General features: G+C 42.6%; 1 protein-coding gene across 1 annotated transcript in view; it reads left to right on the top strand.

Moving 5' to 3' along the window:
* The window catches only part of FAT3 (FAT atypical cadherin 3), a 415532-nt gene that overhangs the window by 126464 nt on the left and 261358 nt on the right, over positions 1-27710 (top strand). The gene's annotated exons all lie outside the window — the stretch shown is intronic.

Below are 27710 nucleotides of genomic sequence, written 5' to 3'. Positions count from 1 at the left end.
CTTGAAGTCATAGACCTCTTTTTCTCTAATGTCCAGCAAACCGTGTTCTTGTTTTTCTGGGAGTCCCAGTTTTCTCCTGTATTTACAATCCCAAATCTCCTCTTCCTGCTTCTCATGTTTTAATTCCCTGTTTTTCCTCCTCAGCATCCTTGACGTAACTCTTCTCCCTGTTCTTCTCTTTTTCCTCCACCTCATCCTCACTTGCAGGTTTAATTTTTTTCAGATTCTTGTACGTTTTTGGAAACGTTTCTTTTTCTCACTGTCTTTGGAGACCGCTGAAAGCACCAGTGTGTACAGTGCCTGTGCTCAGCTCTAGGACAAAGGTAGCAAAGCCCGCTACAGCAAATAACGGCAATAGCATGAGACATGCTATTGGATACGGAGTGGATCACATGTGGTTTGCAGGAATATCTCACAGATTAGCTCTGAGCTTTTAGGAAATGAGCAGCAAACATTTGTGAGCGACAATTTTTTGAAGGCTTGTAATTTGTGGGAGAAAATGGACAGTACTTTAACAGAGAAAAAAATCAAATACGTTTCTGACATGAAGGCTGCTCCCATGCCAATTCAAAGTCCATCTTCCAAAAGGCATGGACAGTAGAAATTCTCAGACAGTTCTGATTTATTTTCAGTTGTAATGAAGTAGTTGTTCTGTCTTCAGTAAATTTCAAAGTTACTCACCATGGTGCAGACAGTCTGACCTGGAAAACCTCAGCCAGTTACAGTTGCAGGTTGGACAAGTAGCAAGTAAGCCATCAAAACCAGTGTTTGTATAAGGCACTTTTGGGCAACCATAACACCAGGTGGTTGTACCAACCCCAGCTCTAACAAGTGTCGGTTTGTGCATGTGCCTGCATAGCACAACCAGTTATTTTACTTGTAGCATTTAATGCAGGTGGAAATGAACAAAATCTTTTCTTGTGTAGGAGTGCTATGCATTAAGGTTAAAATACCAGCTTGGTTTTGAAAAGTCATTACACTGTGATAGTTAATTTTTATTCAAGTAGTAGCCTAGAAAAGCAAGACAGAGATGTCCATGGTCATGTTGGGTAGAGACACTCTGTGATTCGGACAGGCTGCAGCTTGGCATTCGCCTGCACTCCCCATTACAGAGAGTTGCTCAGGCTTGCTCAGCCACCAGTTTGTAGTGAAGAGGACAATTTCAGTGACGGGCAGACTGCTTTATATAGGCAATTTGTAGAGCCTTTGGAAATAGTATTAAATAAACAAGACACTATTATACAGTTGACCAGCTAAGTTGAGCTTTAGCCAGTAATCCTGCTTAGTAAGCATATTATCAGAAGGAATACACTAGTCTAGACACTTTTTGTGATTTTTAACTTTGGTATGCAGTTACTCTGAAATAACAGGCTTTGAAAGGAAAATTGTCTCAAATGGCTAGTTCTTCTCTGCAAGCATTAAGGACCTTCAAGGAGAGAAAACATTAAGCACTAAAAGGCTCTTCAGTCTAGGAGAAAAGCATAGCATGAAGGGGCGTCTGAAAGCTGGGGCAGAGAAATTCACATGGGAAGTGAGACACATTTTTAACAGTTACAATCCACTGGAAAAAAATATAATTGAAAGTGTTGGATTTTTCTTTCTGTTCTCCAATTAAGGCTGGCTGCCTTGCCGACTCTTGTTTTAGCCCAACAAAACTATGCTTCAGTGAAACACAAATTACTGGGATCTGTGCAGGAGTAGCTGGGAGATGTATGTTTACCTGTAACGCACAGATCAATTTACGTGATTTGGTGGAGTCTTCTGAACTTAAATATTGTGAATTTGACAGCAAATGCTTATCCATACTTCTTCCCAAGTTATCTGTCATGTCCCATCCCTTGATTTCTAGCTTGCTTGTGCACGCACATTGGTGCAGAGACCCCCTTACTTCTGGTTTTAGTGGGTTTTGGCATCATCCAGTTGACCTGGAGCCTCACTGTGTCTGGGCACAGCTGGCACAAGAAGTGTAATGGTGTCCGAAAGGAGTGAAATAGCCACTCCCCTGTAATGCAGATGCCTTGGGCATCTTTCAGTGCCCTTATCTTGCACTCTGCTCCAGATCTATATGTATCAACCCCTGGCCTGAAAGGGCTGCTTCTGCTTCTTGATTAATTGGCTGTGAGATGTGGAAACCAACCTGCGTTAGTTCCAAGAAAACCCGGATTAATCACACCATCATGCAAACCGTATATGGCAAACCTCGTAAGCAGCTGCTTTCAAAATCTTTGGGAGACTTTAAAGCGTAGGGACAAGAGCCATACTTACATACTTTTGATAGCTAAATAAAGCCTTAGCGGTAAGCATGGAGTTCCAACAGGCAAATGAAATGAAGCATCTGGATTCTTGTATCGTATTCAAAGAAAAAAAAAAAAAGTTTTTGCTTGAAGAATGAATGATCCTTGAATCTGTGTGCTGAACAGGGAGCCTTGTGGAGGGACCAAGAGGGGAAGTCTTGGGAGGCACCTCTAGGTTTAGGTGGTGCCAGGGAGCAAGCAGGCTTTTGGAAGTGCATGCATTTGCCTGACTGCCAATTTAAGCTCAGTTTAGATAGTCAGGATCTTGTTGCCTCTGCTTTTATTTTTAGGCACCCCACAATGTAGCGTGGCAGATTAAAACATATGTTGAATGGCAGTTTTATGTCAGGAGCTGTACCCATTCAGTGCCCTGTGAGACAGGGCTGTGAAGGAAATAATAGCATGCATTGGACTAATTGCACCTTGTATCCAAAGGCAAGGGTACAGGGTCTCAGCCTGGCTTGCTGAGATCTGGCATTGCTGAGTGCTTGTGAGTTCAGCTTTGCAAGGTGCACAGCATTATACAACAAAGAAATTACATGCAGTTATAATATGCTTTGTTATTAATTATTTAAGTGTAATTAAATTATGCTTAACTGACTGTGTAAGCTCACGCCCACACCTAAACTCTGCTATGGCTCTGTGTAATGCACCTACACACCAGCCTTTCTGGAAAGGCAAATCCACTCATTAGCAGGTGTTCCCTTGCTCACTTTGTTCTGTTTTTTCACTAACATTTTCCCCAGGGGGAACCTGATTATTCACTTGCAATTAAAGGAAATAATGACCTGTTGGGAGTGGGTTGGTGTGGGAGCACGTTTCACCTGCCTTGAAAGTTGTTTTTGTTGTTTTTTTTTCAATTCCATCAGTGAATTAAACTCTGGGAAGAAGTATTCAGCAAGCCTACGCTTTACGGAGGGACGGGACTCTGTTCCAGGAAGGTTTGTTTTCTTTAGGGTTCTCACTTCCCCTTCCTCTGACTCAGGCTGTCCTGTCGCTTTTCTCCTTCCCACCCATCCCATCCCCTCATTGCTTCATCTTTTTATTTTTCATTCTTTCTATGTACCAGCTCACATTCCTCCTTCACACAGTCATAACTCGCTTCTTCATATTTCCCATCCTGTCCACTGCTGCCCTGGTTAGCTCCCCCTTCTCTCCTTTCTGTTTTTTTAACCATCCCATCTCTCCTGAGCATCATATAATGAGGAACAGATTGGATTCCTTACTGGGCTCACAGGCGAAGAGCACCACGTTGATGCCAGGTTGAGCTGATATGATACTACAGACAGGAATTGGAAATAAGTAAACGTGGTTATTGTGGCACATTGAGAGTCTTGGCTTTGCCCCAAGTGATTTAAAAAAAAAAATGTGGAGCGGAGAGTGAGAAACCAGCTGCATAGTCTGTTGCAGCTCATTTAGAGGGGAGAAAACATGCAGAGCATCAACTATATTTTTTTAGAGGTGATTTTGTAATGGTTCCATCAGTCATGCTACTTTATATAATTGGATTTACACAATAAAAAACAATATGCTTTATACTTCAGTATATGCAGTATACTTCCCCTTGTTGGAAAGGTCTCCCAGGACCACTGGGAGCAGATACTTTTGAGGACTCCATAAACTGGTTGCAAGACAGAAGTTGGCATCCTATCTGGGTATCACCCATAGCTGATATGTGATATTTCAGTTGGCTGCATGCTGTGTATACATGGTGGTTTTGGTTTAGAGGAAGCCTAAGACCTGACAGTCCAGTAGAGATACAGTATAAACAGTTATTTCTTATTGATGGAGAACTGGTAACTTGCCAGGTACTTCTACAAATAAAGAAAGCTTGAGCATGATCCAAACTTAATGGCACTCTTTGGTATCTTGGTACCCGTATACAGTATTAATTCATGGTCTTTATTTGACTTTTTCCATCTTTTCTTGGTTATGATGAGTAAATAGATAATGTAGAAACAAACAACTCATACCAGATAGAGGTTTTTAGTTGTGCTACCTGATATTTCTGGTTCTGCCTCAAAATTCATGTTTTCTTCTCAAAACTGAGACCTCTTAAATAGACTATTAAGTCTTCCTCATTAAGAAGAGATCTGTCTGCTTAGTTTTCTTCTACCATGTCCTTCTTTGCACTAGATAGAGCTGGAGCACTGAGTGTGAACCAAAATGAGAGGGACATGACCCATGATGCAGTAGCATGTACTGTCCACATCCGTCCATCTGTGTGCTGTGTATGTCCTACGTGTACATGACCAGATCCTCAGCTTGTGAAAGTCAGAGCAGCTTAAATGAAACAGCATTGTACAAGAACAGGGGAGAACTTGACCCTCACACATAGCACCTGAGTAATCCATTTTTGCCAGGTAGCTTTCAGTGTGCTTAGTGGATAGTTTTTATAGCACCATTTGAACTTACAAACATCATCGCTTTATCTTCTGTTTATACCTTTTCGTTATTTTAATGCAAGTGCTGCCTTGACAAGGCTGGTCAGGGCTGAGCTGAGGATAACAAAGCAAACTACCTACATGCAACTCTGGACTCTAGTGCTCATCTGTAGTGTTGAAGTGCTGTTCTAGTCTGAAGTCCTCTAGCCTACGTGTGGAGAAGGAGAATGAAGCTGTCATATGTTCTCCAAACAAATAAGACAGTTTCTAGCTCAACTCGTGGGTGGACCTAACACATCCCTGCCTGTGGTGATGGTGTCACTTTGATGTCTCTCTTCTTTGCCCAGCTCATGGGTTAGGGTGGAGAGCATTCATGATCTGATTTGGTGTAGATTCATGTGATGTGGGCAGTGCTCAGCACCCAGGGACTGCACCCTGCCAGTCACCTTCAGGCTCCTGCTTGTGCGACGGTGGGTCCCCTGGAGAGGATGAACTACTGCGGTGTGGGGGCTTCGAGCTCCATTTGTTATCCTACAAATGATACAGTGGAAGATTTTCAGCAAGTCTGCAGGTCCAGATCCCCTGAAAAGTATATAGACAGCTCCTGATCTTGGAGGCAGTTTGCTGGAGAGTATTTCTATGGGTTTGTGCTTCTATCTGCAAACAGGGATAGAAGCATTTTTTTTTACAGAAGTGATGCTGGTGATAAATGCATTGACTGTTGTGAGGTCCTCCAGTACAAGGGAGATGAGAGCCCTCTCAGGATAAGAGTACACTTGAGGCTTGACAGTGTTTCCATTGTAGTCAATTGGTTGGGACAATGAAACATCAGCTCCCCTGGGGAATACTCTTGCAAATTCAACCTTTCTCCTGGAGGCAGTGTATATACTTTGTCACGATGGTAGGGGTTGATGAGCTTTCAAAATTGACCCTTTCTCATTGCGTGGATCAGAAGAAAGAATAATAGAGCAGCAGATGTCAACAACCATCAGGCTGATCCGAGGTACAGCAGTGCAGAGTTAATGTGCTTTTTTTAGTAAGTATTGAGCTGTTGTGACTCCTTTCTGCCTTTCAGTCCTTCACTCTCACACATGAGTGACAGGCTTGACCACACTGACTGGGATTTTCTGCTGCTAAAAACAGGGTTTGGGCATCTTCCTACTCTGGGATTGCACTGTGTTGCCAGTGAGGCGGGAGGGGGGATCCACGGTGCTCAAGGTTGTAAAAGGGTTATTAATGCCACTGTCGAGATTTCCGAAGAAAATATTAATCAGAGCTTTTACTATGAGCATATTTACTATGATTCATCATCCTAGGAAAAACAGTTTAACTGCTTAACAACTTGCCAGTTATCCTGTTCTAGGATGCACCTGGGGAGGTGAAAAAGGAATCAGTGAAGGTTTTGATACTGAACCTGCTAAAGTTCAACAAGCTCATCCAAAGGCTGCTTTGCCCTTTAGCAGATGATATAAAATGGATCACCGATCACTTAGAAAATTAATATTGACAGTTGTAGGGGTTTTGTTAAAAAAAGAAGAACAAAAAGCAGCACACAAACAAACTGCACCACAAACAAAATAGTTTTTCTGTGAAGCTTGACATTTGCTACATGGAGAAACAAACAAACTTTTAAGGACAAACTATTTGCCTTCCCACATGCGTATTAAAGAGTGAAATCACTCTTTCTTCAGACGAGATAGTAATATGATTCCTTTCTTGAAGAGCAAAGTGTTGTCTTTGCTGTCTGAGAGGAATGCTCACATGAATCTTTCCTCCACAAAATGCCACTTCTTTGGATAGTGTGTCAAATAATGGCCTTATTCCACATGCTTCAAACCAGAGCTTTCTAAGAATCTGTTTTTCACATTCCAAGGAATATTTTAGATCTAATCTCTGCCTCATTATGATACAGTTATTTATATTTCTCTAGCACCAAAAGCCATTATGCATCCTAATAAAAATGAGTAGAACCCTTCCCTCCCCTCCTGCTTCTCCCTCCACTGCAAACCCCTCAATCTGTATGTTGGCTATAAAATTAAATTAGTCTGATCATATAGCATGCAAACATGTACTGCACAAAGTACAGCTCGATAGCTTGTTACCCATCATATTCCTTAGGTTTTCTGTAGTGAGACTATTTCCCCTCCAACCTAAATATACTTCTGAGATGCAATCCCCTTGTGTTTGCATTGGACCTTAGTGATGATGCTCTATTGTATCGTTGGATTGTCTGGCTCAGCTGCCTTCCTGCCTTCAAAACTATAATTCTGGGCATTAAGTGAGTTAGCCAGAATTTGTATTGTGTGGTTCATTCCCTGCCTGCTTGGAGCAGAGTGCGTGCGGGAAATGTTTTGCTTGGTAGCATTTTCACTTTTTGATTTTAGATATGCATGCCTGCTACATGCCTGTATTCCTGGAGGAATTGAATTTGTGGTCTTGGACCGGGCCCCGAGGGTGCTCTCACTGTAGCACTCATTGATTTAACCCTTATGGTAGACACATCTCTTCTGCTGGAGGGGCAAATGCAGGACTAAAGAGAAGCATCTACATGGGGCTCCTTTTACATTCCTGCTTTATGAGGACAGAGAAAGAGAGAAAGAGGACACATTTTTCTCTCTCCTCTAAGAACAAGTCTGAGACCTGGAGTCTGCTATGAGGAGCAGGATGCTGGGTGGAGAGGTCGATGAGAAAGATGCTGCCACCACCTGACCACACACACAGTATCTGGCCTGAAGGAGATAGGTGTTTGGCTGCTGTGAAATTGCCTGAAGCCTTGCCCATCAGTTGGACCTCAGTTCTTCCAGGGTTTTGACTGCTTTGAGTTGAAGCCTTCAAGACTACCATGGCAGAAAGTCATGTCTGGAGGATGGCCAGAGCTCCCATCAGTGACTTTCATTGGGAGAGTCCTCAAGGCTGTTGTTCTGTGTTGGGATATTTGCTTTTTGTGATTTTTTAAAAAAAATTTTATTTTCCCATTTTTTCAGGGAAGGTTTCCAGAGTGTGCTGTATCACAGAGCAGTAAAGAACACTAGCAGCAGGGCAAGCCTGAGCTTTTTTTGTTTGGGGGTTTTGTTGTTTTCTTTTGTTTTCCAGTGGGATCCTTTGAGAATTATTTAAATACAACACTTCAGCTTATACTAACCCATGCCTGTTTCTTTCCCACCCCTTAAGGAGGACAGGGTGAAAGGAACACTGTCAAATTTGCAAAGATACTGAATTAAAACAAGATAACATAAGGACAGACCCCTAAGTACTGTAAGGGCAGCATATACAGTTGACCACAGTGTTTGGGAACGGTGTGGGGTTACTTCCAGAAACAAGGGATGCATAATTTCTAGGGTGTATAATAAATAGGATGTGTGTTAGCATTTGGGGAGACATTCACCCATGGAAATTTTCATTGCAATAAATACAAAAATGGATAAAGCAAACACATAGAATAACTGCAGCATAATGTCATCTGCTATTTATTTCTGAAGTCTAAAGCAAACAAATATGATCTAATGGCGAAAATGGTTGCTTTGAAAGCCAAAAAATAAAAAAGAGGGGGTGTGCCCCAGTCTGTGGATCATGCCTTTTTTGTTTGTGGTAAAAATAGAAATAATTAAATATATTGGCCAAAACTCAGACAATTTCAGACAAAGAGTACCAGAAAAAAAAAAAAAAATTGGCTTAAAGCTGGGGAGAAGAAGTGTTTGGAAATACTGTGGTATTTAGTGGGAGTTTTAGCCCATGTAAGTGCCTTATGCTTCATTCTCATCTACATTAACATGGTGAGACCACGTTCCTCTCCTACACAATGGTTACAGGAGGTGGCGAGCTGTGGGAGGGAGTTCTTGGGCACATCCTGGGGGATATGCATGACACAAAAATAACTATAATAGCGACAGATTGAAGCAGAAGTACTTTTATTTTAATATCCTGAGATCAGATCACCAAGCGGTTCAGTCCCTTTGAGGCAGTGTCCCACTGTTTCTGCAGTGCCTGATGTGATGGGACCCAGTGCCATTTGTGTTCTATAGGCATTTTTGTTACTGATAAGCTTATTAATGATGTTCTTCTACTTATGTCTGTTACTAATAACTTTAAATTTTGTCAGTATGGAGTCAGTCCTAAAATGTCACACTAGTAAAGAAATGTTTTTCCTGACTCTTAAAACATTCTGGTCACTTTAGTGATCTCTGCTCACCTTTTGCATCCAGCTTTCACACTCCTTCAAGCCTTTGGGCCATATGTATGTGCATGGATATGTTTGGATCAAGATGGATTTTTGGAAGCAAATCTGGTTGGCCCCACTTACTGGGCTTTTGGTTCAGGTTGGGGAATGGTCTCAGAGGGCCCAAATCTGCTTCCTTTTTGGAAAACTGAACTGGGAGGTACGCACCCGGTACACTCCAGCAGCATGGGCATGCAGCTGTGGGAGCAGGCTGGAGCACAGAGTATGGCTTTGGGCTCCTCAGAACCCCTTTGCTGTACAGACCCGCTCCAATTGCATCATACTGTTGCTAATGTAGGCATAGGTTTATTCTGTCTGATAAAGTCCTGGAATTTAAGACCTGAAAGGACCATTATTCATCTTTCTGAATAATGGAAACAATATATTGCTCGGTGATTCCTTCAGCTTCATGATAACACACATAGCTTAGAGAGTTTTGGTGTAGGAAAAAATGGACCCACTTACAGATTAATATGATGGATTTTTTTTAACTCTTACTGTGAATAAAGTGTTCAATTCTACTCCAAATTTTCTGGCATTTTCTTCTTTATTCCCACAGTTGTTGACACCTGGTTTTTTTGGCACTAGTTTTGTTTTATTTTTTTTTTTAAATTCCCTTTTCTGCGTCATCTTCTACTTCACCGTTTTGCTAGGTAAAGCAAAAGGTCCCTTGATATCACTCTATTATGAAACTGCTACATCTATAAAGACAGTTTCTGCCAATCCAGGCTTGAGATGTGTTTGATAACATAAATTCTGCTGTTACGATGTACTTAGATTTCTATAAGGCTTTAGACTTGGTGCCACCAGATCTTTTGATTCAACTTGTGTAGACATAACAGCATATACTAGAGGGGTTAAAAACCTGTTTGATGATGGTATGTCAGAATGTCATTGTGAGGGGGAGGATATCGGTGAGGAGGTTGTTTCTCACTAGATACTTCTGGGAACCGTTCTTTGGCTGATGCCGCTCAGTATTTTTGGCAGCAACCTAGACAATGGTATGAAATCTTTGCCGATGACATAAAGATAAGTGGTGCTAAAAATTAGAAGGTTATTTGTCAGTGTGGGCAAAAAGAGCTAATTCAGTCCTCTGATGTGTAAAAGAAGAAGCTGAGAGGAGATTCTATCTCCAAACTGGCCACAACAAAAATTTTTTTATCACGTTCTGGTCCTGGCAATGCAGTACTGAGCAGAGACCAAAGGAGACTTTCAGTCACTGCAAAAAGATATAAAAGCAAGTATCTCAATGTATTTGCTTTTGTCAAAGAGAACGTTGCTTGGTGTCTTCATCCCTCCATGTGGAGACACATAGAAGAGTTACTGAAGGCTGGCATCTATGTGGTTCTCCTGGTGAAAGCGTGACAAGATCCAATGACTGAAAGTTGATGTGAGAAATCTTTTACTTTGAAATAGGACTGCTAGTGACTAATAAAAGTCACTAATATCAGAATGTCTGCAAAGGAACGTGATAGATCCATGGCTTGGAGACTTTAAAAAGGATTAGTTATTTCTGTAAATGAAAAACATATATATATTAAAGGGCAGCTGCACTTCATGCTCTTGACCTTGAAATCTAGAAGTCATATATCCACCCGCTCATCCTGGCCCTTGAGGAGAGTGAAGATTACTTGTGTAGCCTTCAGGAGATTCTTAATACTTGAGGCTCTCTGTGCTGCTGATAAATAAAATCAATTCTGCGTTTCTCCTCTCAAACTTGTTGTCTATCAGGGTCAGAATAAATGAATTGCCGCTTTCTTTCTCAATACATAATTACCTGGGGATGTGCTGGGTATCTCTTTGTCTGGTTTTTTTTTTTGTTTGTTTGGTTGGTTGGTTGAGTTTTTCTTCTTGTCTGTTCCCAGGGGAGAGAGGGACCTCATTTGGAGATAAGAGACTAAACATGATGAACAAATGCTTGGTCCTACCAATTTGGCCAGGGAGGTTTGTTTCTGTGGTCAAGATAACAGCAATGGCTGTTTGAAAGGAGAAGAGATTTTTCCCTAGCATGATTAACAGAGAACTTTGAAAAAATTAATCTCTGCAATAGAACTCATCCATCTTCTGGGGCAGTAATTTTTGCTGTATTTTCCCTAAACATTTCCCTGCCGTGTCTCTAGTAGGAGCTGTGGCCATTTTTTTCCTCCAGCCTCAGGCATCTTGAGAACAGTTCAACTTAAGGTTAATGTCTGAAATGTGTCTGAGGAGTCACACCTAGAAGCTCCTGCCTCTGCCTGCAGACCTGAAGGCTGGTGAGATGAATTCTACCCAAAAGCGGTCTTTTGGTGAACTATAATGAGACTCATGGGTGTTAATCTTAGATACATATGTATTATAGAGGTCCATGTTTTGGTCCTGTGAATCTATGGAGATTCCAACAAAAGCCTTGCTTTGCTTCTGCTTATCAACTTTATAGATCAGCAGTGAGAAACCAATGCTATTTCACTTGGGAAAGACAAGCCAACATTATCTGTGAAACGGTATTCCCCGAATAGTCAGTTTGATTATGGGGAGCATTTACGGACCTCAGGAAAATCTGACAAAAGAGGGTAGAAATAGAGGATGGTTGTGGGTCAGTTCATGTAGAGAAGGTTATCTCTACAACCTTTAAAGGCTAGAAGCTAATTTTTTATTTTTAAATGAACGCTTAAATTCTGCAGATGGCTTTGATAAGGTGGCACATGGATTTTTCATCTCCTGTTTGTTATTACTGTGAGGTCAGGAAAGGGTTCTGCGTTAAGGATATCTGGTAGAAAAAAAAAAAAAAAAAAAAGAAGAAAAAAGTGTGTAAAGCCTTCACAGGCCCAAAGCTATAAAGGGAAGAAAGCCAGTCTTCCTAGGAATGGCACATCAAAGCAGCTTAGGAGGAAAGTATCTGTTTGTATTTCCACTGTAGTTCCTCTTTGCCACTACCACCCCTGGAGCACGTTCTTGACCTCAGCAGTAAATTATTACAGTAAAGGCTTTTGTTTTTATTTTTTTATTTTCACTAATGAAAAAAAAAAGGTGGTGTCAGGTAGGGGGGTGGACAGACAGTCAGGGAAAGCAATGTTTGTCTCCCCTTGTGATGAAGAAGAGCAGTCTATAATTATGATTTATTTAGTTTTGATGTGCAGCACACTGAACTCCCTCTGAGCTGCATTTCTTACTGTGGTGGATCAGGCATGAAGGTGTAGCTAGTGTTAATAACTGTGATTGTTCAGGTATTTGCAAAATCCCTTGAAAATAACAAAGTGACTTGTGGATTGGTGGGTTTGGGTTTTTTTTAATATTTTCCCCCCACATAAAGAGGATATTATTGTGCAGTTTGAAGTCTAGTAAGAAGTTACTTAGATGTTCTTTTTCTTTTTTTCTGCCTCTTCACCCTGGAAAGATAAGAAATTTTCCCTGCTGAGCCCAGCCAGAGACAGCTCAGGTTGGGAGGGAGCAGGGAGGTTGCCCGCTGCTCTCCTGTGCCTCTCCACATCTCACTGCTCCATATTTGGAGCTGAACTTTCTTGGTGCCTCCCCAAAGTGACTCCCTCCAACTCAGTTTATTAATCCTGCCTGCACTTTAATTTTTGCTCCTTATTAGGCTCAAGGAACAGGTGATTTAAATACAGATATTTAAAGTGCATGTGATGTTCTTATACAAAGCACTGATGTTCCTTTAGTGCTTTTTTTTTTTTTTTTTCTGAGATTAAATCAGCAGAGGATGGTCAGTGAATTTTGGCTGCTTCTGTGTGTGTGTTGGCTACTGTTCAGAAACCCTCTTTGGCTGGCCGCAAATCTCCCCATCTCCAGTCTATCTTATGAGAAGGTATTTGCTTTTAATGCTTCTTGCCTTGTAGCAGTGCTGGCAGCTGGGATGCCATCCCTTCCCTGAGTGACAGCTCCGCTTCCAGCCTCTGCTGCAGAGATTAATATGAGCAGTTGCCTCTGAAACATTTTAATCTCACTTTTGGTTGTAATGAAAAATGGGTAATCAAGCCCTGTAAATCATCACCAGGAGACAGTAAACGCTGCTTAGAAGCGTTCAACACCAGGCATGGATTGCACCTCAACCTTAAATCATCGCTGACTGCACCAGGACACTGGCAAGCTCATCAGCTGGTAAGCCAGCATCTTGGAAAGGCACCCCATGATTGATGCAGATGGGTGACTTGGGCTTGTCCAGCCAAGCTTCAGTTAAGTTACATTTAAGTTTTGCATCAGATTTTGACTGTGACTGGGAGGGTGGCCCCTCACTACACCTGGGACAGGAGGGCCACGGCCAGCCTGTGTGGGACCAGCTGCAGGTCTTGCTGCGCAGGCTGTGGGTGTGGAGCAAGAAAAGGTTTGTGGTCTTTGCAGAGACCCGAATGGAAACTTGTTTGATCAAGCACCTCTGTTGTCTGTAATGGCTCTTTCTACAAATGTGCTGGGATTTGAGCCGAAGTGCATGTGCTCTGTAATAACCCTCAAAGCTATTTGGCTGTGCAATTTTTTTCAGTGAAAAATGAGTAATTTGTCTGCCTTATTTTTACATGACAGTTACAAGACTTTATAGCAACATTAGAAAAAGTTAATGTGAAAGAATGTTTTTTGTTCCTAAAAATGACCTCTCCCTTTTTTTGCCCAGCAGTCAGGCCCTTGTCAGATGATGCCAGTAACTGAGATTCCTGAAAAGCATTTGCTGCTGACCTGTAAAAACCCCTGAGGCAGATGCTTATGGCACAGGCATCACAGTCGGGCAGCTTTGCCTGAGTTCAGTACTGCTGAACTTTGTTAAACTGCATGAAAGTTCTGTCTTGGTAAATTAAACAACCCGAAATCACTAAAATTGCTGCCAGTGTGTGAATGTCCATGTTTTTGAGATAACAGAAAGTTGGAACAATAGAGGAAGAGAGCATATGTTACTATTTAAATAGAGGTTCATTAAATACAGGTTCATCAAGCCCTTCATTTTTAACGCAAGCAGGGGGCTGCTGCCACAGGTGTCACCTGGGCCCCACTGGCCAGGGTGCGGATGGGGCTGCCTGGAGCAGCCCCCATCTGCACAGGAGAGGATGTGGGAGTACAGGAGCTGGGAGGGGTTAGTCCAGAAAACCGCTGGAAGATGTGCCTGAGAATTAAAATCATAGACAAGCTCATGTCAAAACCCACCAGAAACAGAGCAAAGACTTGTGTTGAATTCATCGGGCTTTGGATACAGAGGTGGTTTGCTGGGTTTTCTTTTTTTATCATCTTCATATCTGAATTAAATTGCAAGTTCAAAGGAAATGTGAAAACCTTAGCTAGGCTGTATTAACTCAGGTTTTTCCTCTGTCTTCCTGATCCTGTGCAGCTCCTGAGAATTAAGAGGGCACTTCCAGAGGCAGTGAGGGACTGGCATGGCTGAAGTCATGCAGGTCCAGACCTGAGGTCAGTGGAGACAGCAACATTGCTGTGAGAGCCAAAAATAGGTCTTGACTGTATGTGCTTCTAGGTGTTGAAGTTAGTCTGTATATTCTAGGCCTTCAAATAATTTTCCTATATTCAATCCCATTTAAAAATCATTGAAAGAGCTGTTATTCATCTGTTAGGATGAAGTACTTATTTGTTTTTACTTTTTATTATTTTTTTCTGTATTGATGCTATTTATTTGGGTGTAATCAATATTTTGGGTTTTTTTTTTAAATTTTAGGTGGGCATTTGCTAATTTTTACTGGATGAGTATATCACCAGGAGTATATCATGGGGGATGAACATTAGGTAAATCAAGAATGATTAATAGTGTTGTTATCACTGTCCTCAACATGTTTTATAATGCTAAATATGCAGCAATTTAAGGATATGGACAGCTGATTATCTGGCTGGGGATGACGACAGATTTCAAAACACATTTTATTTGTTAGGACACATCTGCATTAAATTGAAACAGTTTAGATAAACATCCTGCCAAATATTTTAAGTGGGTTACATGCTGACTTTTTTAATATCCATTGTATGTAAATTGCATGTTTATATTTTTGTAATTTCACTTCTAACAAAATGTAACAAAACATTTCAGAAAATTCCACTCCTAGCCAGAAATTTATAATCTGTTGCAGGATTTTTACAATAAATCTGAAGAAATATAAATAATGGGAGAACAAATATAGTAACAGTATAATATCCTGTCCCGAGGGAAAATAATTTAGGAAACAGGCAGTATAAAACAGTATAATTGCATGCATGTGGCTTTATATATTCTCTATCTGTGAATAACAACAAACCCCATCATTTAAAAGATTAAAAATGAAGACTCCAATTTGATACTTTTGTTCTTGTTTTAAAATACGTCTCATATTTTATACGGTCACATATTCCAATTGAAAGAGAATTGTGCAGGTATTTGTAAAAATAAATACTAAGCATGCGGGACCTGTCTTCTGCAGGTTGGGCTATGGTGGTGAGGAGAGAATGAAAGAGCTTTTCCGTTTGCAGTTGTGATGCCAGGTGGAAAGGCTGAAACATATAAGAAAGAAATTTTTTACAGTGAGAACAATGAATCACTGGAACAACCTCCCCAGAGAGGTCGTAGAGTCCCCATCACTAGACGTTTTCAAGATATGGTTGGACAGGGTGCTCAATGATCTCATCTAGGCTCTCTCTCCCATGAAAGGTTAGACCAGATGATTTTTTGAGGTCCCTTCCAACCTGGGCTGTTCTGTGATTCTAACATCACCTGAAATGTATATATCGGCATCTTTCAACAGTCCTCCTTCCTGTTCAAAAAGAAGTCATGCCACTTACTAAGAAATCTTTAAACAGGATTTTTCTACACCTATATACAACTAGTAGACTATGCCATTGAAAGGTGATCTGGAAATAGTGATATCTGAGCCATAATCAAGGTGGTGGTTGCTTTTCTAAGCCATGCTTGCGGTCCATCTACACTCTACTCAAATGATCCTGGCACTGCCTGCCCCTGTGGCTCATCCTCTGTAAAGCAGTGGAGCCTTGCAAGCCTGACATAAGCCTCCAAACCTGCAGAGCAAACAGAAAAAACCCCACATCCTTAAATAACCTACTTTAGCAGCCCCAGAGAGAGTTATGAATCTGCTTGTGCCAGGTGAGCAGTTGGGGCATCAGTTTAATGGCAGCTTGCAGAGTTTTAGCTTTACCTGTTTGCAGAGGCTTCTGTGCAAGGCTATGTAGAACTGTGCACTGGAGGAAGAAACCCCGTACTACTGATAACTTTGATACCATTATCCTCACATCCAAATAGTGAGAGGTATTACTTGCTGAGGGTACCCCATTGATATATCACATGTACAGTTTCCTTCTGTTCTTGGATTTACATTTAAAAGGAAATTCATATTCAAAAGGAAAAGGACACCTCAGCTCACAGAATTTCTCTCCCATACATGGGCCCATGTCATCAATGCACAGCAAATGTTTACAATGCTTCCTTTCAAAAATTTAGCGCGGCAGGGTAGCCTGCAGAAAGAACAGTATTTCTTCCATGCCCTTTCAGCTTAGGTCTGTGCTGATGCTACCACCTGTGCCCTGTGAGAGCTATGTTTTCTGTTGCTCCTAACCGGGGGTTCAGACTAGCAGACAGGAAGATGAAAGACTAGTATCTTCAATCATTTCACTGAGCCATTCATTCCTCAGAGGGTTTGGTAGCAAATGCTTGCACTCCTTGGTGTTCTGGCAGGTTTTGATACACCATTAAATGTTGAATATGCATTTTCACACTTATTTTTTTCTAATGGCCACAGCACTTAGAAACTCAAGATACTGTCAGCTGTCCTCATCTCCTCCAAAACTGCTCCTATGGTTATGTATCATGCATATTCAAGGAGCTGTTTCATTTTGGTTAGCTAAGGCGATTTACATGCTTAATTATCACTCGTAGGTGTTTCCCGTGAGCCCTGTGAGGGAGCTGAATACAAGGAAAAAAAAAAAAGAAAAAAAAAAAAAAAAAAAGAGGAGAAAGGTTAAAGAGACACGATTCTCTCCAGCAGATAACCACATGACACGCACTCAGTGACCAGACCCAGTGACCAGACCTGCCTTGGGCAGCAAAAGAGATGCTGAAGCAAATGAAATCAAAAGCCAGCACATAAGAGTAAATAGTCCTAAAGTAATACTCTGTAGCAGCAGTTTTCTACAGAGAGGGAGATAAAAAGTCAGTAACACAGCTGGCTTTTCTTTTTTCTGAAGTTGCCTTTTTCCTGTGGGTATTGATGTAGGTCCCTGTGATGCTGACCACTAGAGCCAAATGCAGCAAAGATACACTGAGGTCACTGGTCTCATATTGCCATTTATTTATGCTGTTGACCGATTCTGGTCATGTCCTGCAGGGTTCAATGTAGGCATCCTTAAGGGGCCACATAGGATTGGACTTCAAAGGTGTATCTTCTACCCCAAGTGTCTCTTAAGGCTCTTTGAGCTTCTGTCGTGGCATTGCTGGATTTGGCCAGTTTGCTCAGCACTGAATCTGTAATCCCTGGATTTGAGTATGGTGCTGCTTTCGCTGACACCAGAGATATTCAAATTGATGGGTTTTAAGGGATAATTGGATTCCTTGGGACCCTTTTGCTTTTGCTGTGGAGAAAGAAGTGCCTCCAAAATGGGAAGACCTTGGTGTGCAGAGTCTTCCTGGCAGTCCTAGGTGTCCTGGGGTAAGAAGGAGAATATCATCCCACCAGTGCCCTGGGCCATCCACAGCACCGGGGACCAAGGAGGGTTTGGCATGCTTGACTGTCCAAGAAGGCAGCATTTATGAAAAAAAAAAAAAAGGAGTGGTTCTTGAAACATGAGGGCTTTGGCTTGTCATGAGCAGGGTAATGATGGGCTTATCACGTATAGTGGGTGCATGTCATTTTACCAACTTGTTCATTTCTCTGAGCACGTTGTAATCATGGGGAGGGAAGTAATTGGCAAGTAGACTAATACAATGAAGGTGTTACAGAAATGTAATTTCCTGGAGAACAATTTTCCACAAGCTGTGTAGACCCCTCTTTTTTTTGGGGGGGGGGTGGGGTGGGGTGGATTTTCCAGCTGAACTCTGACTGACATAACGATTACCTCTGTCTTCCTTTCCGAGAGCTTTAGAAATGAATTGGTTTATAGCTTCCTACAGTAAATTATATTATGAAGGGAAATCTTTACTGGAAAATAGATAGAAACAAACACAGCTTGGAGATATGCACTGCAGAAGTCTGCTGCTTTTGAGCAATTCATCGTTCCTAGCAGTGGTTGGTGGCTGAGCCTCTGTCTTCTATTCCTACATGTATCACAGCTCTGTGTGTGTCTCTCTATGTGCATATTTAAATTGTGGTGACTGGCAGTCGTGGCCCTGTGTGGGAGACCAAATTTGGAGCCAGAGAGAGACACTCAGTCCTGCACCGAAGGTCCTTCCCCAAGTGGTGGGAGGGTTCCCTCTGGATGCCAGGACTTGCCGAGGTTGTGGCTCAGCGTCTTGACTAAGTTGTCTCCATATTGTTAATATTTTAAATGAGTCTTACACAATAAAGCATCAGTTTGTTAAAACCTGTTTTCAGCCCAGGTGGTTTAAATAATGGCAGGACACAGCCTTTGCAAACTTTGCACAATGGGATTTGTGCAGGTTGCTTCCCAGGTTATCTGATGCTGATGAGTGTTCATTTTCATCCTCTGCTTTCAATAACTTCAGTGCATAACCAGCCTGCAGATTAACTGCTTAGATTGGGGTGTTTTGCTTTTCATTGGTAATGTGGAGCTTCTGAGTGTGAGGATCTTGGGCTTTCAGTCTGCCTTTGCTCCAGAGTGTCAAGGGAGGTTCAGACCTTTGGGCCACTTAGTGGCACCAAATAGTGCCTTTTCAGAGGCTTCTCAGTCTTCAGGCATGATATTTTAAGTAATTTTTGAGTCAAAGGTTAAAGTTATGTCATCATCCCAAACATGGAGTGTATTAAGATGGGTCGATCATGCATGTCATTAACCTATAAGCTTGTTTTGTTTGTTTTAAAGGACATTGATTTTGTAATTACCCCAGAGATAGCCACTGAAAACCCCAGGAATTTACAGCTTAATTGAAATCCAAATATTGAAAGCTGTAGGAATGTGTCATTAGGAAGCCTGGTGATGGGCTCTGCCATCTAGTGACACCCACAAGAAAAAAGGAAATGTTTACAAAAAAACCCCAACCCCCACATGTGAATATTTTTAAAGTCTGCTTGCTATGACCCGGGGTCATAACCCATAAAATGCCTCAGGCACAGCGGTGCCATCATTGTCTGATGGCACAGCTCAGCTCAACCTTGCTTTGGCCTCCTTAGATCTTCAAGGAGATCCGTGCAGATTAAAACGACTGAGTGTTTTTAATGTTTTGAGTATTTACGCTTATCAGGAAGGTTGAGCCCTCGGCTGACAATTAACTCTACAGGGGCCCCATTCTGTCTGGCAAGCAGGACCAAATGGCAGTGCCGTCCATGGGGAGGCACACACCCTACCAAGTCCTCAAATGTAAAGTCTTGAAAATATGTGTAAAATCTCAAAATGCAGGTCTTGCAGTATCCTTGAGTTCATCCCATCCTTTTCTCAAGCTATTTCTTTCCTCTTTTTTGATCTTCTGAAGGGTGTCATGGTAGGACCGTGTATCTATGTTTCAGGTGGGTGTTTGCAACCTCTGGTCCTCCCTGGGGAGCAGCCTGGCCAGGTTCCCGTGCAGCTGGGTGATGCAGGGAGCAGGACATCTCCTCTAAAAGCCCTGGAGGAAAGAATTGACCACTACATCAAACACCAGTGAAGTGCCAAGTAGGACGGGCTCCCCTCCTCCTCCTCCTCCTTCCTTCCACTCCTCCTCCTCCACCTCCTTCCACTGCTCAGCATTTGTGCATTGCTCAGCTTTCCACCCATGATTCAGGGACACGGGGATGCTTATAACTTGATAGCCCTGTCAAAATGCAGAAGCCTGTTTCGACTCAGAGGCTGACCAAGTGCTGACCAAGTTTTACCCCACCTTCTATTTCTTTTGTCCATCCTGTCAAAACTGTTGTCTTGGAAAACCTGTCTTTTCTCCTGTCCTGATATATTCACAGTCTTTGCTACCTAAAAACTCTAAGCTGTCAGGAGTTTGTATGTTTTTCCAAGGTTGCCGGCATCAAAATTATCTCCATTACTGACATTTTCCAAATCTTTTAGCTCAGTTCAGGCATGAGGTAAAATCATCTTGGAAAGTTACGGGACATGTGAATTGTTAAGCACACACCAAATTGCAGAAGCAGGGCCTCAACATCACCACGTTTTTGCTGTCTTTGCTTTTGTAGGGTCTCGTAGCCTCCATGCTGTCAGTCAATATTAATAATGCTTTACCGGTGTTTAAGAAGAGCAGTAATGACTCCATATCCTTGCTCACATCTGTGCACAGTCAAGAAAACTATAATGCATGTATGAACTTCACTCATTTGGTAAAGCTTGGCGGCTCTAACCTTCATTTTCCTTTTTGAGCTCCAGCTCTGTTGTTATCTCCCTTAAATGTGAATAAATACAAAGACCTTCTCAGTCTCACAGTCAAAGACAGACAAGAGGGGGGAAAAAGAAGGGGAAAAATCATACAATTGACATATTTTAGATGGCACTGAGGAAATGTTTTTTGTAGGTCTGTCTTTGAAGATGAAGCAGAAGATAATTGGTGTGAAGAGATGATGTGGTCTGACCAGTCTCCTTTCCTCTGGGGGGGACTGACAGACTCGAACATAGTCTCTGGCCACACAGCAAAGTATTCCAGAAGTTTGACTGCAGGAGGACTCTTACAACTGTTTTAAAGGACAGATTTGGTTTTGCTGTGGGAAAGTTGGGGGCGACCTGGGTGGTAGATGTCCTGTCCCACCACCTCGTGTGGTGTGCAGACTGGGGCAAGGAAGCATCTGCTCAGCATCCTCCACCTGAGAGCCTCTGATGCCTTTGCGTTGAACAAAAATACTTGCTAAATACTGACACCGTGGAGTTAGGAGCAAATTTAAATGAATTGGGATTTCACTCCCATCTCCACCTATTCATTTGCATTTCTGAAGACTTGGTGTTGCTGGGCTCTAGGAGGTCCATCCTGTGGGTGATGACACTCCACAAGCAGAGATGCGGAGGCTGAGGTGATGCGGGAGGATGCCTGACGATGGCGCTGGCAGCATCAGGCCTGGTCGGGGTCTTCTGAAGAGCCGATGGTGGAAAACAGGGAGAGCTCAGGCATTCGCTTCAGTGTGGGCACCCAGTTGGATTAATTGGCTGGATTAATAAGAGCCTGCAGGAGGGAGGCGTTAGCACGTGGAAATGGGGTGACCACAGGAATACATTTGTCTTGCAAGTGTCTTAATTCAAGTTTGGGAAGGCTGGTGGAGCTGGGAACTGGTACTCCTGGAGATTGCTTTGCCGGCATTGCAGTGGCTACTCTCAAATGGGAAACCTCTGTGTTGGCATCTGCACAGGCGCCAAAGTGTTGTGTAGTTTTAAGACATGACATTGCCGTGTGCTATTTCTCCTTCAGCTGTGCTGTATTTTATGTAGCACGGCTTGTCATCATGCCTACCATTGGAAAGTAACAAAAAGAAATTACTCAGGTGCATTGAAATTAGATAGAAAAATCTGTTGCAAATAGAAAATTTTCTCCTTCAATTATTAAGGTCTAAGACATGTTCACTTGTTAGTGTTTAAATAGCAGCTATTAACCTTTCTGTCCCTAACACTTATTCCTTCCCTACCTTTTTCTTCTTGTGAATTTTGCAGCCCAGATGAATATTCAATGACTGGTTTTAATAAATGATTTCTTTTTCTTTTTGGAGGTTAGGCAAGGAACATCAGTGTTGATGCCCCTAGTTGTATTAAAGAGGTTGTAGATAATTAAGCACTTGCCAGGGTCTGGGCAGTTTGTTGATGTGTTTTTTAATTTTCTGGTGGATGAATGATGTTCTTTGAAGAGGGCCGTCATTGGGGAAATCAGAGATGTACTGAAGCACACCAGTGCTGTCTGCACTGTCATGTTTAGTGCAAGTCCAGCAGTATTATGGCGAAGCTTATGGGCAAAGCTAATTATGCATGTCAGATGCCCTGACAAATGCTCTGTGCATCCCTGTGTTAACTTTTGAAAATTTGTGTCAGCTGTTGGGATTTCAGGTTGTTTTCACAATAGCTTACCATGTTGTGAGATGCTTTGTGCACCATCTATAATGTAAAAGACAATCATCCGTAACACAAAATCTGAGCTGTGGTAGGTTGATCCTGGATGGATGCCAGGTGCCCACCAAAGCCACTCAATTGCTCAACAGGGGAGAGAAAATATAACAAAAGGCTTGTGGGTTGAGATAAGGACAGGGAGAGATCACTCACCAATTATCATCATGGGCAAACCAGACTTGACTTGGGGAAATTAATTTACTACCAATCAAATCAGAGTAGGATAATGAGAAATTAAACCAAATCTTAAAAACGCCTTCCCCCCACCCCTCCCTTCTTCCCAGGTTCAACTTCACTTCAAATTTTCTCTACCTCCTCCCCACCAGCAGTGCAGGGGGACAGGGAATATGAGTTGTGGTCAGTTCATCTCTTGTTGTCTCTGTCATTCCTTCCTCCTCACACTCTTCCCCTGCTCCAGTGTGGGCTCCCTCCCACAGGAGACAGTCCTCCATGAACTTCTCCAATGTGAGTCCTTCCCATGGGCTGCAATTCTTCATGAACTGCTCCAGCGTGGGTCCCCCACGGGGTCACAAGTCCTGCCAGCAAACCTGCTCCAGCGTGGGCTCCTCTCTCCACGGGGCCACAGGTCCTGCCAGGAGCCTGCTCCAGCGTGGGCTTCCCACAGGGTCACAGCCTCCTTCAGGCATCCACCTGCTCCAGTGTGGGGTCCTCCCCGGGCTGCAGGTGGGTCTCTGCTCCCCCATGGACCTCGATGGGTGCAGGGCACAGCTGCCTCACCGTGGGCTGCACCACGGGCTGCAGGGGAATCTCTTCTCTGGCTCCTGGAGCACCTCCTGCCCCTCCTTCTTCAGTGACCTGGGTGGCTGCAGAGTTGTTCCTCTCACATATTCTCACTCATCTCTTCCAGCTGCTGTTGCATAGCAGGTTTTTCCCCCCTTCTTAAATATGTTATCCCAAAGGTGCTACCACCGTTGCTGATGGACTCGGCTTTGGCCAGTGGTGGGTACATCTTGGAGCCGGCTGGAATTGGCTCTGTCAGACATGGGGGAAGCTTCTAGCAGCTTCTCACAGAAGCCACCACTGTAACCTCCACCACTACCAAAACATTGCCACACAAACCCAGTACAAGAGTGAGAAATGTAAGACTGCTACAGTGTGTGGAACTAACCCATGACATTTTATAAGACAAGTATGGGGTTTGCTTTGCCTATGAAATTAACTCTGTGCAGTGTATGACCAAGTTCCCCATGTTGCTCTGAAAGCCTTGCACATCCATCCCTTGCAGCATTGTTTCTGAAGTATTGGGAGTGTAATGCTGAAGCAGCCCAGAGCTGTGTTAGGGAAAGGAGATGCAGAGACAGTGAATTCCATTGTCTTGCAAATAGAAAGGGTCAGATTCTGGCTATGGTCCCCTGTGAGGATGGAGAAGAAACCCTCCTATGGACTTGGGGAGGTTTACTGGTGGTTTTGATGGGACCAGGCTCTCAACTGTCCTTGCATTTGCTGCCATGCCACAGTTCTGGCTTCCCTAAAGTTACGAGGGGTTGCAAAGACAAGTCCTCACAACTGCTGCTTGTCTCTGCTTAGCACCCATTGCCATGTGTCAAACTGTTTGCTGGTGCTTTCCAAATGCATGGATGGCAATGACTGAATTTCTAGTAGTTGACTCAGGGTGCAATCTCATCCCAATCAAAATTTCGTTTTATTTTGATTAAGGAACGCAGCTTTTTCCTCAGAGCAGTTTCTATAAGACCAGATACAGGCTGCTCATTACAAACAGAAAGATGCTCGAGCACAGTAACCTGCTCAGAGAGGACAATGCCGTTTAAAGCCCCGAGTTAATGAGAAGCCCACAGCACACATTTGATAAGCTTTGTCATCCTTTTGTCTGCAGATCATAGACCCTGCATTTTAATTTACTATACATAATGCTTTCTTAATGAGTTCCAGTGGATAGCCATTGAAACATGGCACTGCAGCTGCCAGTGTGATTATGAAAAAGAGGCAGTTATTTGATTTACGTGATATTCTGTTATGGTAACTAATATTTGCAGACAGGATACAATAGAGGAAGAAAAAACTCTCCATTTAGATTTTGGTATCTCAGGACTAAGGTGCTAAATCAATTTATTTTGCATGTACGTGGGCAAACTGCTAATTGAAAACTAATGGAATTATATTTGACTCTTGAAAGTCTTGAGAGACTTCCGTTTGCTCTGCACCACAAAGTTCAAGCAAACCCAGTAACACTACCAGGATTTTTAAAGTGTAAATGAGCTTCTTAATATAGTACACAGAAGCATTTTATAGAAGAGGTTGCTCACGTCTCCCCAGTTTCAAACGATAAATTAAAATAACCAAAACTTGGGAACAACAAAACTGTAATTCTGTGGCAGAAATGATGTATTGATGACGGTAAGTTTTGTTTTGTAGGGAGTTGCTTTCTTGGCCTCCTTTCTTTTCTTCAGCTGGGTCCTGTGGACAGCCTTTATCTGGAGTTCTGCGCATGTGTGTGCGCACAGCTCCCTTTCCTGTACATCCTTGCATAGCACTGCAATGCTGTCTTCTCAAACAGATGCACTATTTAAAGGTTTTATAGGGTTTTTCTATTGTTTTTCCTGTTATTTTTTCCTTTTTATAGGAATAGGAGCCAGAATGCCTTTGTGTGCTAGGCAATAGGCAAGATGAATTATGGTGCTGATAATTTAAACTGAGTATGGATGTGGTGAGGGAACACGTATGTTTATGGTGGGATGATACTGTGGGACCCAAGTCTCGGAACAGACTTACACTCTGGTGCCTAATATAAGACACAAGCTGCTGGAAAAAATAATGTGTGAACTGGAGATGAGTTAAGCTTTGTACGGTGGCAGCTTCCAGCATTTTCTCAGTTAGACCACTTGACTTTGCAGTCTTATAATTCTTAGTGGTGGTGGTGGTGTTATTATTCCTCTATGTGTTTGGAAAGCAGGGCTAGCAGGGGATAATATCTGCCGGTGGGTTTTGCAGATTTGTGAAGGCACTCTGAAGTGGTGAGACTGAGATTTCTGGATTCCAGTTCCAGGTGTGGGGAGAGAGATTGTCACAAGCCTTCACCCTTCATTGTCCCAATCTCATTTGTCTGTCCTAGTCCATCTCTGTCTTCCCAATCCAGTGCTCCCAAGTTTTCCTTTCCTGATGAAGCCCTGGAATAGGCCGCCCAGGGAAGTGGTTGAATCATCATCCCTGGAGGTATTTAAAGGACATGTCACCTGGGGACATGGTTTAGTGCTAGGACTTGGCAGTGCTAGGTTAACGCTTGGACCTGATCTTAAAGGTCTTTTCCAAGCTAAATGATTCTGTGATTTGATGATCATACTCACTATTTTATATACCATATAAAAATACCACTGCCCCCCTGCACAGTGATTGGCGCTGCTGCAGCCAGAGCAGGAGTTGCAGGGACATCTCACCCTGGATCTGCAGCTCAGACACCAAGAGCATCCTGATGAGTCAAACACAAATGCATCTCTACTCATCCCATGAAAATTGAGATTTTCCTCACCAAATTTACAAAACAAAGTGTTCAATCCACAAAAATAGTAGCTGCTTTTGCTTTGACCTAAAATAAAGAGTGATGATAATTAATTTGTTGTGATACAAATCTCCAGTACCAAAGCTTAAATACGGAATTATTTAAGTTTGGCAAAGTGCAGAGGAGCAGAGTCCCGCAGCTGAAAGTATGTACATTAACAGTGAATGGACTTGAAGTGCACATTCCCCTTCTGTAGCGTGTGAGCAAATGCATACTTCTGTGTGTGCACTGTTCAAGGCTGAGTCATCAGTATCACCCTTTTGCCAAGACACTGAGACACTGAAAAAATAAGAAATGCATGTAAAAATACACCCGACACTAGATCAAAAGGATGTGGCAATGAGGGAGCTGCAGCAAGGCGACAGTGATGCTTACATGTGTGGAGTGGCTTTTGTGCTAGAGGAGATTAAATGGATGAGGACTGTGGCTTGTAGAGAGGTAACATAGGTGGGGATGCCAGAGGTGGCATTTCCGAAGTGACAAATAGAGAAGGTAGAAAGGAGTGATTTTTCATGGGTGTGCCTGTGAAAAGGTCTAGGGATGTCGAATGAAATAACTAGTCAGCAAGTTCAGAGCAAACAAGGGGGAGCACGTTTCCCCCAGCACCACATGTTGGGGTTGCATGACTCTGCACCCTGGCTGCTCTGCCTGCTGGGGACTGAAATGGCTCACAAAAGGGTTACAGAAAGTCATGGATTTTGAGAGCTGTTACTTACCAAGAAACAGTTAATTCTCATGGCTGAGGTTGCCAGAAACCAGTAAGGTCTGCCCAGGGAGGTCTCCCTGTATTCATGCCGTAGACTAACATCTGGTTCTAAGCAGCAGCAAAAATGAACTCATGGATTGGTTCGGTCCTGCCGTCCTTGTGTCTGTTGTTTTCCTGAGCTTTTAAATTAGTTCTTTCTAATTTTTTTAAAAGTTTTTGAGGAAACATTGCTTTAATATAACAGTAATTAAAACCCAAAACTCTTTAAAACTCTTGTTTGGAAGTAGGTCAGTTTGCGCTTGTTTGTCTTGAAGGTTTTTTTCTTTCTTTTTTCATATCTTAGTTGTAGGCTGACTTACCATCTGCCTTTTCTTGGCAAAGCAAAGCAGCGGAAGATAAAATTTGTAAGATATAATTGGGCTAATATTAATCATTTATCTCATGTGAGGTGAGTCACTGGCAATTACCCATGTCCATGTTTCTGTGTCCTCTTCATGGTCTTTTATGGTAGACTTCAAACTCAGAAAAGCAGTAAAAAAATCCCAAATAAAAGACTCATGCTGACTCAGAGTGTGCTAAGATACCTTAAAACTGTGTGTGGACAACAGGGAGTCACTTGCAGTGCAGCAGTTGGGTTTTGCATACTTGGGAAATCATGGGGTGAGCCCAGGCAAGACACAGGGATGGTGCTCACCCTGAGGGATCATTGAGAAGGTTGGACTGCCTCCCCTGCTGCTCTGTTACACCAGGTTATCAGTGAGATGAAGCAAAAGAGTTGCATATAGTACGTGCTGACTTCACCAGATACAATTATTATAATTTTAGTCTCTGTACTTAAAGAACGCGTCAGTTCATGGACGCTGTGTTTGTCAATCTACACACTAGATTTTGTGTATAGATTTTGTGTTTGCTAATTACACTGGTTTTGCAAAGAATTTTCAATTAAAAGGTCAAAAAATACCCATCTCCTGCAACATCCCAAAAGCAATTCTGCTTTTGGTCCAGCTCATTGAGTTTCTTTCCCTCCAGCACCTGGAGACTAAATGAGCAGCGGCACCTTCTCTCCTCCGTGAAGCAAGACCAGAGGAAAATGCTGCCTCTGACATCAGCATGGTCCCTTGGATTAATGGCTGCGCCCAGCAGCTAGCAATTGCTAACCCCCCTTTTTTTATATATAAGAAATTTGTGCTTGAATCTAAGTTATCAAGAGAAAAAAAAAAAGTTGCTTTTTCCTTTGTTGTTGGTTGTTCCAGGCCTCCTGCCATAAGTTTGCTTCTGACTTTAATACAAACTGTTCTTATTATAGCTTTCACTCTGAAATGGTTTCTTTGTTTTATCTGCATGTGTGTGTGTGTGCGTGTGTGCTTTTAAAAGCTTGCAGATGGTTTTTCCTCACCTCAGCATTAGAGCTAGCCAGGGTTTTTTTGTTTCGGTT

The sequence above is a fragment of the Strix aluco genome, chromosome 2, assembly GCF_031877795.1.
Source record: "Strix aluco isolate bStrAlu1 chromosome 2, bStrAlu1.hap1, whole genome shotgun sequence".
Taxonomy (NCBI): domain Eukaryota; kingdom Metazoa; phylum Chordata; class Aves; order Strigiformes; family Strigidae; genus Strix; species Strix aluco.
Note: the sequence above shows the minus strand (reverse complement) of the source record. Positions and strands in the feature narration are given on the sequence as shown.